We start from the raw sequence: 13,494 nt of genomic DNA, 5'->3' as shown, positions 1-13,494 counted from the left end.
TCTCATATGTCCAATAAAAATTGTTTTTCTTCTTTTTGTGACATCGGTTGGGATCTTCAATTTGTGGACAGCCAATTTCTTTTCTTGTAAATTTTAAAATTCACTTGAAATTTTTGTTTTCCTCGTAATTACTTATGAGAATTAGTTTTGAGTTGTTCATGAAATCTATAACTTATCTTTCGTGGTTGGAACCTTCTTTTTCAACTCATTGCATTCTAGGTTCAAACTCTTCTCCCTCATTTTAAAATAGAGCAGTGCCGACTGTAATAAAAGAAAAAAAATTACATATATATAATGCCTTCTTTTTTTTTTTTTTCTTTTTTTTTTAAATTTTATTTTACAAACTATTGATTATTAATCTCAATTATCAAAATTATGAATTCTCCATAAAAGCCTAGTGATGTTGCTTGTCCATAAACTTTACAATTACTTCTCTTTCTTAATAATTTTCCCCACTTTTTAAAACTGCAATAACTTGGTACTAGATGCATAGATGTTGCTAGTCACTGTGGTTGAACAAATATTCATATCTTTACACCAATATATCGACATAATTACTTGACAATGCCGGAATGTCGAGGATATCATTAGTTAGTTTTTTTAGTTGTAATTATGTTAAGATCTAATGATCTCATCGACACTAAAATGATTGCAAACTCCTCTCTTTGTGTTTTCTTGTTTTTTCTCTTCTGTTTTTACAATCGGGGTTATGTATATGTATGTATGTATGCCCATGGCAGATCCACCAAAGGTTCTCCGTCTGCCCAACCACCCATGTCTCTTATCCCTTATCATCAAAATCTGTTACTGGTTGACCAATTTTTTTGTCGAAATCACTTGCTGATTGATGTTGCAGAGAAGAAGTGGATGGGGTTCAGATCGACGGAGGAGAGATGGATAGAGTGGAGGTGTGCCGCTACAGTAGACGGTTGGAAGATTTGGGCTGACGGTTGGAGAAGGGACCGGAGATGGAGTCGACTATTGGAGGAAAGAAGTTAGAGGCGGGTGGTTGGGATGAAGCAGAACGATCTGGCATGGCAAGATGGAGAAGAAGAGAGGTGTTTGGTTCCGGGTACAAAGGTGTTTGGTTCCAGAGATAGCAAAATATGGGAAGAGAATTATAATGACAAGTGTTTCAAAATCATTGGGCCACATAAGATGTTCAGTAAATAGAGTACTCCCAGTAAGAACTCAAGTATTATCTGTATTAAAAAAAAATTAATCTAGGTTAAGTGAAAGGATACATGACAGATGATTAGGTGCATGGTAAGCAGCAAAATTACTTCTAATTTTGCAGACTAAATTTACAAAATAAATGATGTGTCACTAATAAATAAATAAACACGTTGATTAACACTTAAGTAATAATCCAATCAACAAGTTCTATGTCTTTTAATTTATAAAATTTAGTTTATGCATTTAGTCTCTCTAGTATTATGACTCAAAATATTCACGTGTGGAGTAACGTTTTTGGGAAGAAATGCTTTGCTGAATGCTACCCAAAACAAAGCAGGCCTATTTGATTCTTATTTGGGTTGGACTCCTCACAATCATACCATGCCAACAATCAATAGTTGGACTTGTGCATTTTCTGTTTGGTCACTGAAATATTTGTACCAATATAGGTATAAGAAGATTACCCGGTTTTGGTTTTCATTTATTGTTTTTTGGTTTTCATTTATTGCTTACATATGAAAATAATAAATTTTAAAATATGAAACAAGTTTTTTTTGCTAGGTCCCATGAAAATGTCTAATTTTGCAATATTCACATACACAAATTATGAAACAAATCATTCTCGTGTGTGAAGTTGTTCACTTTTTCAAATTTTATTTAAAGCCTCCGACATCTAAAGACCAATTCTGCTAACAGATGTGATATTCACTTCTGTATTAGATCCTACGTCTAAATTAGAGATGCAGTACCCCAAGCGTTAGTCATTATTTGAAAGTTCACCATACTATAAAGCTTCAACAACAAACTTAGAGGAGAAACGGGTACGGTCCCCATGTGGATGGTCCATCGTTTCTACAACTATATAAGTAGAAATAATGCATGCAAGCTAAAAAGCTTGCTTACTATATATGCTATGCAGTGTTCAACTTTTGTGCTCAGATATTCACATGGGGCGGCTGAAATCATGACCTTTCCGGGTAAGTAATTCAAATTCCCTCTTTTGTACGGTTGTTATCCATACTTTATTAAGCGAGCCTTCATCGTCGAACTTTTTGTCATTTTTTTTTATTTTGTCCTCACTTTTAATACATAATATTGACATAAGGAGGGTAAAATAGTAATTTTGTATCTTTTGAACTTTTTGCTCTTTTTGCTTATTTTACCCTCATTTTTAATACACAATATTTACATAAAGAGGGCAAAATGGTAATTTTGTATCTTTTGAGAAAATGACAATCATATTCCTATTTTTCCTATTTTACCCTCACTTTTGATACATAATATTTGCATAAGATAAAAATATGCACTTATGAAGAGAAATTGTTCCATCATCATTTTTTCATATAGGTAAGTGAAATCATAATGTTTTTTGGATAGTTTGATTGAACTGAAGCGGTTGCGCTTAGGGAGATCGTAGAGGAGGTGGGCAGTTGAAGAGGCTTTAATTTTCTTAATCATATCCCTATTTTTCCTATTTTACCCTCATTTTTTTAGAAAATGACAATCATATACCTATTTTTCCTATGACAAAAAAAATATGTCCTTATTAAGATAAACTGTCTCATACTTTTTTTTTTTTAATTTTAAAAACTAATCACACTCCTTAATAAAAAAGCAAAATATAAAATGAAATTGTTCACACACAGAGTGTGTGCTCATCTTCTAGTTTAAATTATTGCATGTCATTTCCCAGCTAGATAGCAGCAGAGAGACCCATGCATTCCTGCATGCTCGTTTCGATTGCATCTCACGGCTAAAGTTGCTTCATATATCGTAACAGTGTGATGTTTATATAGAACCGTAATTACATCTCATATGTCCAATAAAAATTGTTTTTCTTCTTTCTGTGACATCGGTTGGGATCTTCAATTTGTGGACAGCCAATTTCTTTTCTTATAAACTTTAAAACTCACTTCAAAATTTTGTTTCCTCGTAATTACTTATGAGAATTAGTTTTGAGCTGTTCATGAAATCTATAGATTGTCTTTCGTGGTTGGGACCTTCTTTTTCAACTCATTGCGTTTTAAGTTCAAACTCTTCTCCCTCATTTTAAAATAGAGCAGTGCCGACTGTAATAAAAGAAAAAAAAAATTACATATATATAATGACTTTTTGTTTTTTTTTTTGTTTTTACTTTTTTTAAATTTTATTTTACAAACTATTGATTATTAATCTCAATTATCAAAATTATGAATTCTCCATAAAAGCCTAGTGATGTTGCTTGTCCATAAACTTTACAATTCCTTCTCTTTCTTAATAATTTTCCTCACTTTTTTAAACTGCAATAACTTGGTACTAGATGCATAGAGGTTGCTAGTCACTGTGGTTGAACAAATATTCATATCTTTACACCAACATATCGACATAATTACTTGACATGCCGCAATGTCGAGGATATCATTAGTTAGTTTTTTTAGTTGTAATTATGTTAAGATCTAATGATCTCATCCACACTAAAATGATTGCAAACTCTTCTCTTTGTGTTTTCTTGTTTTTTCTCTTCTGTTTTTACAATCGGGGTTATATATATGTATGTATGCATGTATATATGTATATATATTACAATGCTAAAACAGAATGTGTTGGGATAATTAATAGTTTGAATGATATTGAACTTGAACTCTAACACTTATCTCCTTTTAAAATTTAATTACGAAGTAAACAAGATAAAAGAAACTAATTAAAATATTATCATCACTCTTGGAAGTATTCTTCTCTAGCTAGTTATCGTCAAGTTTGGGAGAAAAATGTATAAGAGATCATCATGTTTCGACCAAAATAAAAAAATAAAAAAAATAAAAAATAAAAAAAAGATCATCAAGTCTCTCTAAATTTGAGCAAAATCAAATGGCACAGCTTGTCTTTTTCTTTGATCATTAAAGTTTGATTGGTTCGGGAGGTCAGTCGGTGAAGATGAAGTCGTTGAGTGATTTGGACTTGGACAAAAGTCAAACTGTCTAAATTGTTCAGTTTTGGTTTTGAGCTTTAAGTTGTGATCAACAATAAATCGAATTGGACGGTTGGACAAGAAAATAATATCGAATTGGACCGACTGGCGTTGTATTTATTTTGTATTATTTTTATTTTACACGTGTAAATAACTAAATGAGGATGAAAATTTGAAGTTTGGTGGGAGTATGAAGTTACTGATATTCAGGTTGTAACATATTAATTAGTTCAATGAATTTTGAAATTTGCCGATATGTTTGATTTTGAGATGGTTTAATGTGTTAGAAAATGAAAAATATGCAACAAGTTATGATTGCCTTTTCTTGTTAATTGGATAAACAAATTTTAGAAGAAATTTGGATTGGTTTCCTCATTGATTTTTGTTGAAACTGAGGCGAACCAGATTGATCGGTTGTAAATTGATTTGGTGGTAGTTTGTTGTAAAACTGATCCAATCTAAATCGTGCCGTTCCTGTAATGTTAGAGCTACAAAAGTGATCATTATTTTTACTAAAAATATGACTTTAGCCCATGGAACTCAATTTTCTCCACATAAAACCCGACGTAAATTTTTTGCTCAAATAAAACCCATTGATTAGACACCACATAAGCAAATTCATTAATTATGTTTGACTTTATCCATTTAAAAATTTTCGGATGCCTAAAAAATCCTTGTTGAATATTTAATGTACACAATTAATTCTATGCAAATTGTAAGGAAGAATTAATGATTTTACAAAAATAATATTTTGCATATAAATGTAGGGATTTGTTGGTTAGTTTGGCTCTCGATTCCAATTTACCATTACAACGTGTCCATATTATATATAGGTAAATTATTGTACTTCAAAATATATAAAAAAAAAAAAAATTGTTGTCAAAGTAAAAATATATAAATTAAAGGAGATAAAAATTGTAGGTAAATTAATTTTAGGACAAAGAAAAAGAAAAGAACCAACTATAGGTAAATTATTTACATATACAGCCTAGATATTTGATTCACATAAAAAATGTAGGTAAATCACATGTGCATAATTTGTGACATCCCGTCCCGGGATTTTTAAAAACGTACTAGTGAAATGACATTTTAGCCCCTAGTTCGTTTCGTTATTTGGTTTTGGTTGTTTTGTGTGGTGTTGGCAAGCTGAGGGCCACACACACACACACTGTCTCACTGTCTCCCTCTGTCTCTCTCTCTCTATGAGTTCCCCGAGCCCCATTCCCTTTCCTCCTCTTCGAAAACGTACGGACAAACCCACAACCACCCTAAACACTAACAGATCGAGGGAACCAAGGACATAATTAAGCTCGTGAGGTCGAGGGGAACACAACCGTAGCAATTTCAGGTGAGAAACATTTAGTTTTCACGTCGTTTCGAAGTGGTCCGAATTGTGTACTGTTCATGCAAAGTTTGTACATTAAGTTTTTGGGTTTTCTGAGCTTGTAGATGTGTTGGTGAGGTCCCAAGGAGCCTCGGAGTGCTTCGTTGGACAAAATTGGACGTCGGGATCGCCCTGTTCTAAGTTGGCCGGTTTTGGAGAAATTGCACAGGTATAATCTCTTAGTTTTAGCCCTTAAAACTTGTTGGGACTTGTTCTACTAGTCTAGGGCTTTCATTTGGTCCAAAAATCACGAAAAACGGTTGAAAAATGAGTGAGAAAACCTGAGTTGCAGGTTTTCCCAGGTTCCGGCGCCGGCGACGTTGCCGGCGATCGAAGGAAGAAGGCGACGGAATATTCCGTCAATTCTGACGGAATATTCCTAACGCCGTTAACGGAACCAGTTAGTTTTAATGGAATATTCCGGGGTTTTAACGGAATATTCCTGACGGCGTCTGTTGACACCGTCAGTGTGCCTGGCACGTGGCCGCGCGTGGGGGGCGCGTAGGTCCGTGCCTGTGCTGGTGCGTGGGGGCGCGTGCGGGGTCCAAAATTTTTTCTAAAAATATGGTTGTGACCCTGAGGTTGTGTAGAGCACGTGGGTATATTCATTTGTCCATTTTGAGCAATGTATGAGAAGTTATTACGAGAAACGGGTTATGTGCTTTAAAGTTAACGTTTTTATAGTTGTTTCGCATCTAGGTGACACGTACCCAGAGGACGAGCGTGCACATGCGAGACAGGGGGGCTACGACCCTTCTACATACCAGTGAGTGGGCTTTTGTTTTCCGTATATACCTATATACATTTATATTCCCAGAATTTGATTAAAAAGGGTTATTTACATTATGCCATGCACTTTATTATTATCGTTTATGCATCATTGCATGCATTATTTGTGGCATACATATACACATGCATATGTCATATATATTTATATGTGGGAGCTGTGGAGGCATAGGTAAGTGCCAGGTAAGCGTTAATTAACGATTGCATTAAATAGTGGATAGAGATGCTTAGAGAGCTCATAACCTGCACCCCCGGTGTTAGTGCTCCCGCCCAGAGTAGGGCACAGTCCTTCACGTGTTGTTCACCTCCCGCACCATACGCTCAGCTTGGATCCAAGCTAGGTGCATAGGCTTGTCGTACAGACCACAGTAGGTGGTTCCGACTCGTAGGTGACCCGCGATTATTCGCACAGCCCTCACGTGATCGTAGCACTAGAGCGTATATACGTGTTACACCCAGGCCTGTCGTACAGACCCCTTTAGGTGGTTCCGACTCGTGGGCAGGTTTAGATGTGGAGTTGAGATTTGAGCTCTATATGCAGCCGTACAGGTCACGTTAGGTGACTCCGGCTGCCAGAGGATTGTGTGATTGATATGACTCATACCTGAGCACTTGCATATCATTATGAGATTTTGACATGGCATATATTGAGCATGAATGATATACCCTTGAGCATGATTGGCATATCTATACATACGTATATATGTTTATTTCTGGGAAGTATACAGGTTTTACGGCGAGAGGTTAGATTGTATTTTTGCTAAATGGTTTTCAAAGAGCTTTGTTTTTGCCCACTCACGCTTTTGTTTTGCGCCCCTCCAGGTTCTAGTTGCTTAGCCGTTGCGGTGGTTTCCCTTGAGAGCTTTTCGGCGTTCTGACAGACACTCCCCATTGTAGGGTCGCCTTCGGGCGTACTACTGTTGTTGTTTTATTTGGACTGCTATAGACCTGCTCTGAATTTGTATCGCACTAACTAGCACTTATTCTAGTACTTGTATGCTAGTTTTTAATTATTCGTACTTTTATATTATTACTTACTAGCTTCCGCACGTGCACATGGCTACGTCACCTTTGTGTGACGGCCAGCACGCTCCGATCTCGGTCGGGGTGTGTCAGTTTGGTATCAGAGCCTAGGTTTGGCAGTCCTGTGTCCTTGTGAGTATTCTAATAATTTTGGTGTCTTCTGTCAGAACTATGCCGCCTCGTCGGGAACCCCGTCGCTCTTCTGAGCCTATGTTCCCCGATATTACTCAGTTGGGGGAAGCTTTTGCTACAGCCCTTCAGGCAGTGATGCGCCCTCCCCAGAGGACTCCTCTGGAGACTATGTACAACTTGAAGCTGGATAAGTTTAAGGGCAGTGAGGGACCCGAGAGCGCAGAGCGCTGGCTAGAACACATAGAGAAGACTTTTCGGGTGCTGCATAATCAGGGGAACTTGCCTATGGAGAGGTGGGTCGAGACGACCGCTTGGTTTCTAGATACGGAGTCGGCAGCTTGGTGGGAGCAGGAGCTTCGTAGGTTGACTCCGGATCAGAGGATTGATTGGAACGTGTTTACGGGGTTGTTTAGGAGAAGGTATGTGCCCCCTGAGTACATTGACCGTAAGAAGCAGGAGTTTTCCGAACTGAAACAGCGGAAGATGTCAGCGAATGAGTACTACCGTAAGTTTACGGACTTGTCCCGTTATCACCCTGATGTCGCTGGTAATCCGGCGGAGATGCTCCGTCTTTTCCGTCTGGGCACCAGGAAGAAATGGCGTTCTATGGCGTCTACGGTCCACAGCGAGACTTATCGGGACTTCTATGAGATACTGTTGAGGATCGAGGACTCCGAGAATATGTCGAGCGATACAGATGAAGAGAAGGACGGCAACCAGAAGAAAGATGACAAAGGCAAAGGTCAGGCATCGCTCGGGCCCCGACAGACTCAGAACTTCAAGAGAGGTGGAGCTAGTTCTAGTTCTTCGAGTGGTGGCTTCAGTGCCACTGGGCAGGGTCGTGGAGGTAGATTTTCTGGTGGCGCTAGAGGCCAGAGGCAGGGCGATGGTGGGCGAGGTAGAGCCCCTATTTGCCGCAGGTGTAACAACCGACATTTCGGTGAGTGTAGACGTGGTAGCAACGGTTGTTTCACATGTGGACAGGTGGGACATAGAGCGGAAAATTGTCCCCAGGGTCAGCAGCAGCAGAAACCGCAGCAGACCTTTATGCCACCACCTGCACCGCTCCAGCAGATTCAGGGTACTAGTAGCTACGGCCAGACGGGTCGAGGTGGTGCTTACCACTATCAGGGTGATGCTGTCCCTTATGCTCCTGGGCAGTATCAGTACCCTCAGGATCCCTATCCCCAGGGTGGCTATCCCCAGTATTCAGGCGGCTATATGCCGTATCCTCCAGCTCCAGCGGGTGGTTCTCAGTGGTATCAGGGAGGACAGTATCAGCAGGGAGAGATTGCCACTAGCAGTGCAGGATCTTCGAGACAGGCAGGCCAGCCCAGTCAGGGGCGTGGTGCTCAGGGACGCGGCGTTCAGGCGGGCAGAGGCCGCGGCGGGCGTCAGCAGGGACAGGGGCGTCTTCACAATATTTCTCTGCAGGACGCTCAGAACAACCCAGACTTGATTATGGGTACATTGAACATTCTTGGTTGTTTTGCTAGAGTCTTAATTGATTGTGGAGCTACACATTCCGTAATTTCTCATACATTTGCTCAAGCGACGCAACCTCGCCCCACACCCTTAGGGTATGATTTAGAGTTTGTTATGCCTAGGGGAGAGAGTTGCGTTGTAGATTGTGTGTACCCGGGGTGTCCAGTGATCGTAGAGGGTGTTGCTTTGTCAGCCGATCTTATCCCGTTAGATATTGTGGACTTTGATGTGATTCTGGGCACGGATTGGTTGCACTTCTATCGTGCCAACATTGACTGTTATGAGAAAGTGGTTACGTTTCACCGACCTGGACTACCTGTGGTTACCTTCGTGGGTGAGCAGAGTGGGGTGAGATATGGCGTTATTTCGGCGCTACGAGCGAAAAAGTTGTTAACTAAGGGTTGTCAAGGGTATCTGGCTCATGTTGTGCTGGATGAGGTTGTTACTAGCAGAATAGAGGATGTGAGAGTGGTCAGACACTTCCCTGATGTATTTCCTGAGGATTTGCCTGGGTTACCCCCAGATCGAGACGTAGAGTTCACCATTGAGTTGATTCCAGGTACCAATCCTATTTCTTTAACTCCTTATCGTATGGCTCCTGCGGAGTTAAGGGAATTGAAAGTTCAGCTGCAAGAGTTAGTAGATAAGGGATTTATCCAGCCTAGTACTTCGCCTTGGGGTGCTCCAGTGTTGTTTGTGAGGAAGAAGGATGGAACTTTGAGGCTGTGCATCGACTACAGGCAACTCAATCGGGTGACGATTAAAAACCGTTATCCCTTGCCTCGTATCGATGATTTGTTTGATCAGCTGAGAGGTGCTTGCATGTTCTCTAAGATAGACTTGAGGTCTGGTTACTATCAGCTGAAGATCAGTAGGGATGATGTCCCTAAGACGGCGTTCAGGACTCGTTACGGTCATTACGAGTTTCTGGTTATGCCATTTGGGTTGACGAATGCACCAGCTGCCTTTATGGATTTGATGAACCGAGTATTTCAGCCTTACTTGGATAGATTCGTCATTGTCTTCATTGACGATATTCTGGTGTATTCTAAGTCGAAAGCGGAGCATGTTCGACATCTTACTTTGGTGTTGAAAAGGTTGAGGGAACACCAGTTATATGCTAAGTTTAGCAAGTGCCAGTTCTGGTTAGACCAAGTTGCGTTCTTGGGGCACGTCATTTCTGCTCAGGGTATTTTGGTTGACCCTCAGAAGGTTGCAGCGGTAGAGAGTTGGGAGCAACCGCGAACCGTCACCGAAGTGAGAAGTTTCCTTGGTTTGGCAGGGTATTATCGGAGGTTCGTTAAGGATTTTTCGGTGATTGCCTTGCCGTTGACGAGGTTAACGAGGAAGGATGTTAAATTTGAGTGGGATGATAGGTGTGATCAGAGTTTCCAACGGTTGAAACATTGTCTCACTCATGCACCTGTTTTGGCACTCCCAGACGATAGCGGTGATTTCGAGGTTTATAGCGATGCTTCCTTGAATGGTTTGGGATGTGTATTGATGCAGCATGGTAGGGTGATTGCTTATGCTTCGCGGCAGTTGAAACCTCATGAGATGAATTACCCTACACATGATTTGGAGTTGGCTGCTATCATTTTTGCGTTGAAGTTGTGGAGGCACTATCTTTACGGAGAAAAGTGCAGGATCTTTACGGATCACAAGAGTCTCCAGTATCTCTTTACTCAGAAGGAACTCAATCTTCGTCAGCGGAGGTGGTTGGAGTTGCTCAGCGATTACGATTGCACGATTGATTATCATCCTGGTCGTGCGAACGTAGTGGCTGATGCACTTAGCAGGAAGTCACAGGGCCGTATTAATGCGTTGTACGCTAGTCGTGCTCCTCTTTTGGTGGACTTGCGTACTACGGGGGTAAGGCTAGAAGCCGAAGATCGAGATGTGGCATTACTTGCTAATTTCCAAGTTAGGTCGATACTTGTTGATCGGGTGCTTGAAGCCCAAGTAGCTGATCAGGAGACTCAAGAACTTATTCAAGCTCGAGAGCAAGGAAGGAGGCGAGACCTCAGAGTTCGTGATTCGGATGGCATGTTGATGTTAGAAGGTAGAATGTTCGTGCCTAAGAGTGTGGAGTTGAAGAAAGAAATTCTCGATGAAGCACATATCTCGGCTTATGCCATGCATCCAGGAGCTACGAAAATGTATCATACCATTCGACCATTTTATTATTGGCCGGGTATGAAGAGGGAGATAGCCGAGTATGTGAGCAGATGTGCTGTTTGTCAGCAAGTTAAAGCAGAAAGGAAGAAGCCGTTTGGGTTGTTGCAGCCGCTTCCCGTTCCAGAGTGGAAATGGGAAAATATCACCATGGATTTTGTGTACAAGCTCCCGCGTACACATAATGGCTTTGACGGCATTTGGGTGATCGTCGATCGACTCACTAAGTCGGCTCATTTTATTCCTGTGAGAGAGAAGTATTCTCTGAGCCGTTTAGCGGAGTTGTTCATTTCGAAGGTTGTGAAGTACCACGGTGTCCCAGTGAGTATTGTTTCGGATCGAGATCCACGATTTACGTCGAAGTTTTGGGTAGCTTTCCAGGAAGCTTTGGGCACGAGATTACTTTACAGCACGGCGTATCATCCACAGACAGACGGACAGTCAGAGAGAACTATTCAGACCTTGGAGGATATGCTGCGAGCTTCGGTGTTACAGTTTGGTGACGCTTGGCACCAAAGGTTGGATTTGATGGAATTTGCTTATAACAACAGTTTTCATTCGAGCATTGGCATGGCGCCATTTGAGGCCTTGTATGGCAGAGCTTGTCGCACACCATTATGTTGGTCAGAGGTTGGAGAAAGAGTTTTAGTGGGTCCAGAGATTGTCGAGGAGACTACTCAGAATGTTCAGGTGATTAAGTCTAACCTGAAAGCAGCTCAGGACAGGCAGAAGAGTCTAGCGGATCGGCGTGCTACGGACAGAACATATGAGGTCGGAGATTGGGTATTTCTGAAGCTTTCACCGTGGAGAGGTGTTGTGCGGTTCGGAAAGAAGGGGAAACTGAGTCCTAGGTACATCGGACCATACGCGGTCACAGAACGAGTTGGTGAGGTAGCTTACAGGTTGGAGTTGCCTCCGGAGCTGGCTAGAGTGCATAATGTTTTTCACGTGTCTATGCTCCGACACTATGTTGCTGATCCATCTCATGTGATACCTCCTCAACCGCTTGAGATTAACCCAGATTTGACGTACGACGAGGAGCCGGTGACGATACTAGATTGGAAAGAAAAGGTCATGAGGAACAAGACAGTGAATTTAGTGAAGGTTTTGTGGAGGAATCATTCCGTTGAGGAAGCCACGTGGGAGACAGAAGATCGAATGAGGGACTTGTACCCTCGTTTGTTCTTTGGCCACTAGGGGCTGCTGTTTGGTTGTTTTGAATTTCGGGACGAAATTCTATTAAGGTGGGAAGGTTGTGACATCCTGTCCCGGGATTTTTAAAAACGTACTAGTGAAATGACATTTTAGCCCCTAGTTCGTTTCGTTATTTGGTTTTGGTTGTTTTGTGTGGTGTTGGCAAGCTGAGGGCCACACACACACACACTGTCTCACTGTCTCCCTCTGTCTCTCTCTCTCTCTGTGAGTTCCCCGAGCCCCATTCCCTTTCCTCCTCTTCGAAAACGTACGGACAAACCCACAACCACCCTAAACACTAACAGATCGAGGGAACCAAGGACATAATTAAGCTCGTGAGGTCGAGGGGAACACAACCGTAGCAATTTCAGGTGAGAAACATTTAGTTTTCACGTCGTTTCGAAGTGGTCCGAATTGTGTACTGTTCATGCAAAGTTTGTACATTAAGTTTTTGGGTTTTCTGAGCTTGTAGATGTGTTGGTGAGGTCCCAAGGAGCCTCGGAGTGCTTCGTTGGACAAAATTGGACGTCGGGATCGCCCTGTTCTAAGTTGGCCGGTTTTGGAGAAATTGCACAGGTATAATCTCTTAGTTTTAGCCCTTAAAACTTGTTGGGACTTGTTCTACTAGTCTAGGGCTTTCATTTGGTCCAAAAATCACGAAAAACGGTTGAAAAATGAGTGAGAAAACCTGAGTTGCAGGTTTTCCCAGGTTCCGGCGCCGGCGACGTTGCCGGCGATCGAAGGAAGAAGGCGACGGAATATTCCGTCAATTCTGACGGAATATTCCTAACGCCGTTAACGGAACCAGTTAGTTTTAACGGAATATTCCGGGGTTTTAACGGAATATTCCTGACGGCGTCTGTTGACACCGTCAGTGTGCCTGGCACGTGGCCGCGCGTGGGGGGCGCGTAGGTCCGTGCCTGTGCTGGCGCGTGGGGGCGCGTGCGGGGTCCAAAATTTTTTCTAAAAATATGGTTGTGACCCTGAGGTTGTGTAGAGTACGTGGGTATATTCATTTGTCCATTTTGAGCAATGTATGAGAAGTTATTACGAGAAACGGGTTATGTGCTTTAAAGTTAACGTTTTTATAGTTGTTTCGCATCTAGGTGACACGTACCCAGAGGACGAGCGTGCACATGCGAGACAGGGGGGCTACGACCCTTCTACATACCAGTGAGTGGGCTTTTGTTTT

Source organism: Pyrus communis, chromosome 12, assembly GCF_041283825.1.
Source record: "Pyrus communis isolate YQ-2024b chromosome 12, ASM4128382v1, whole genome shotgun sequence".
NCBI lineage: Eukaryota > Viridiplantae > Streptophyta > Magnoliopsida > Rosales > Rosaceae > Pyrus > Pyrus communis.
Note: the sequence above shows the minus strand (reverse complement) of the source record.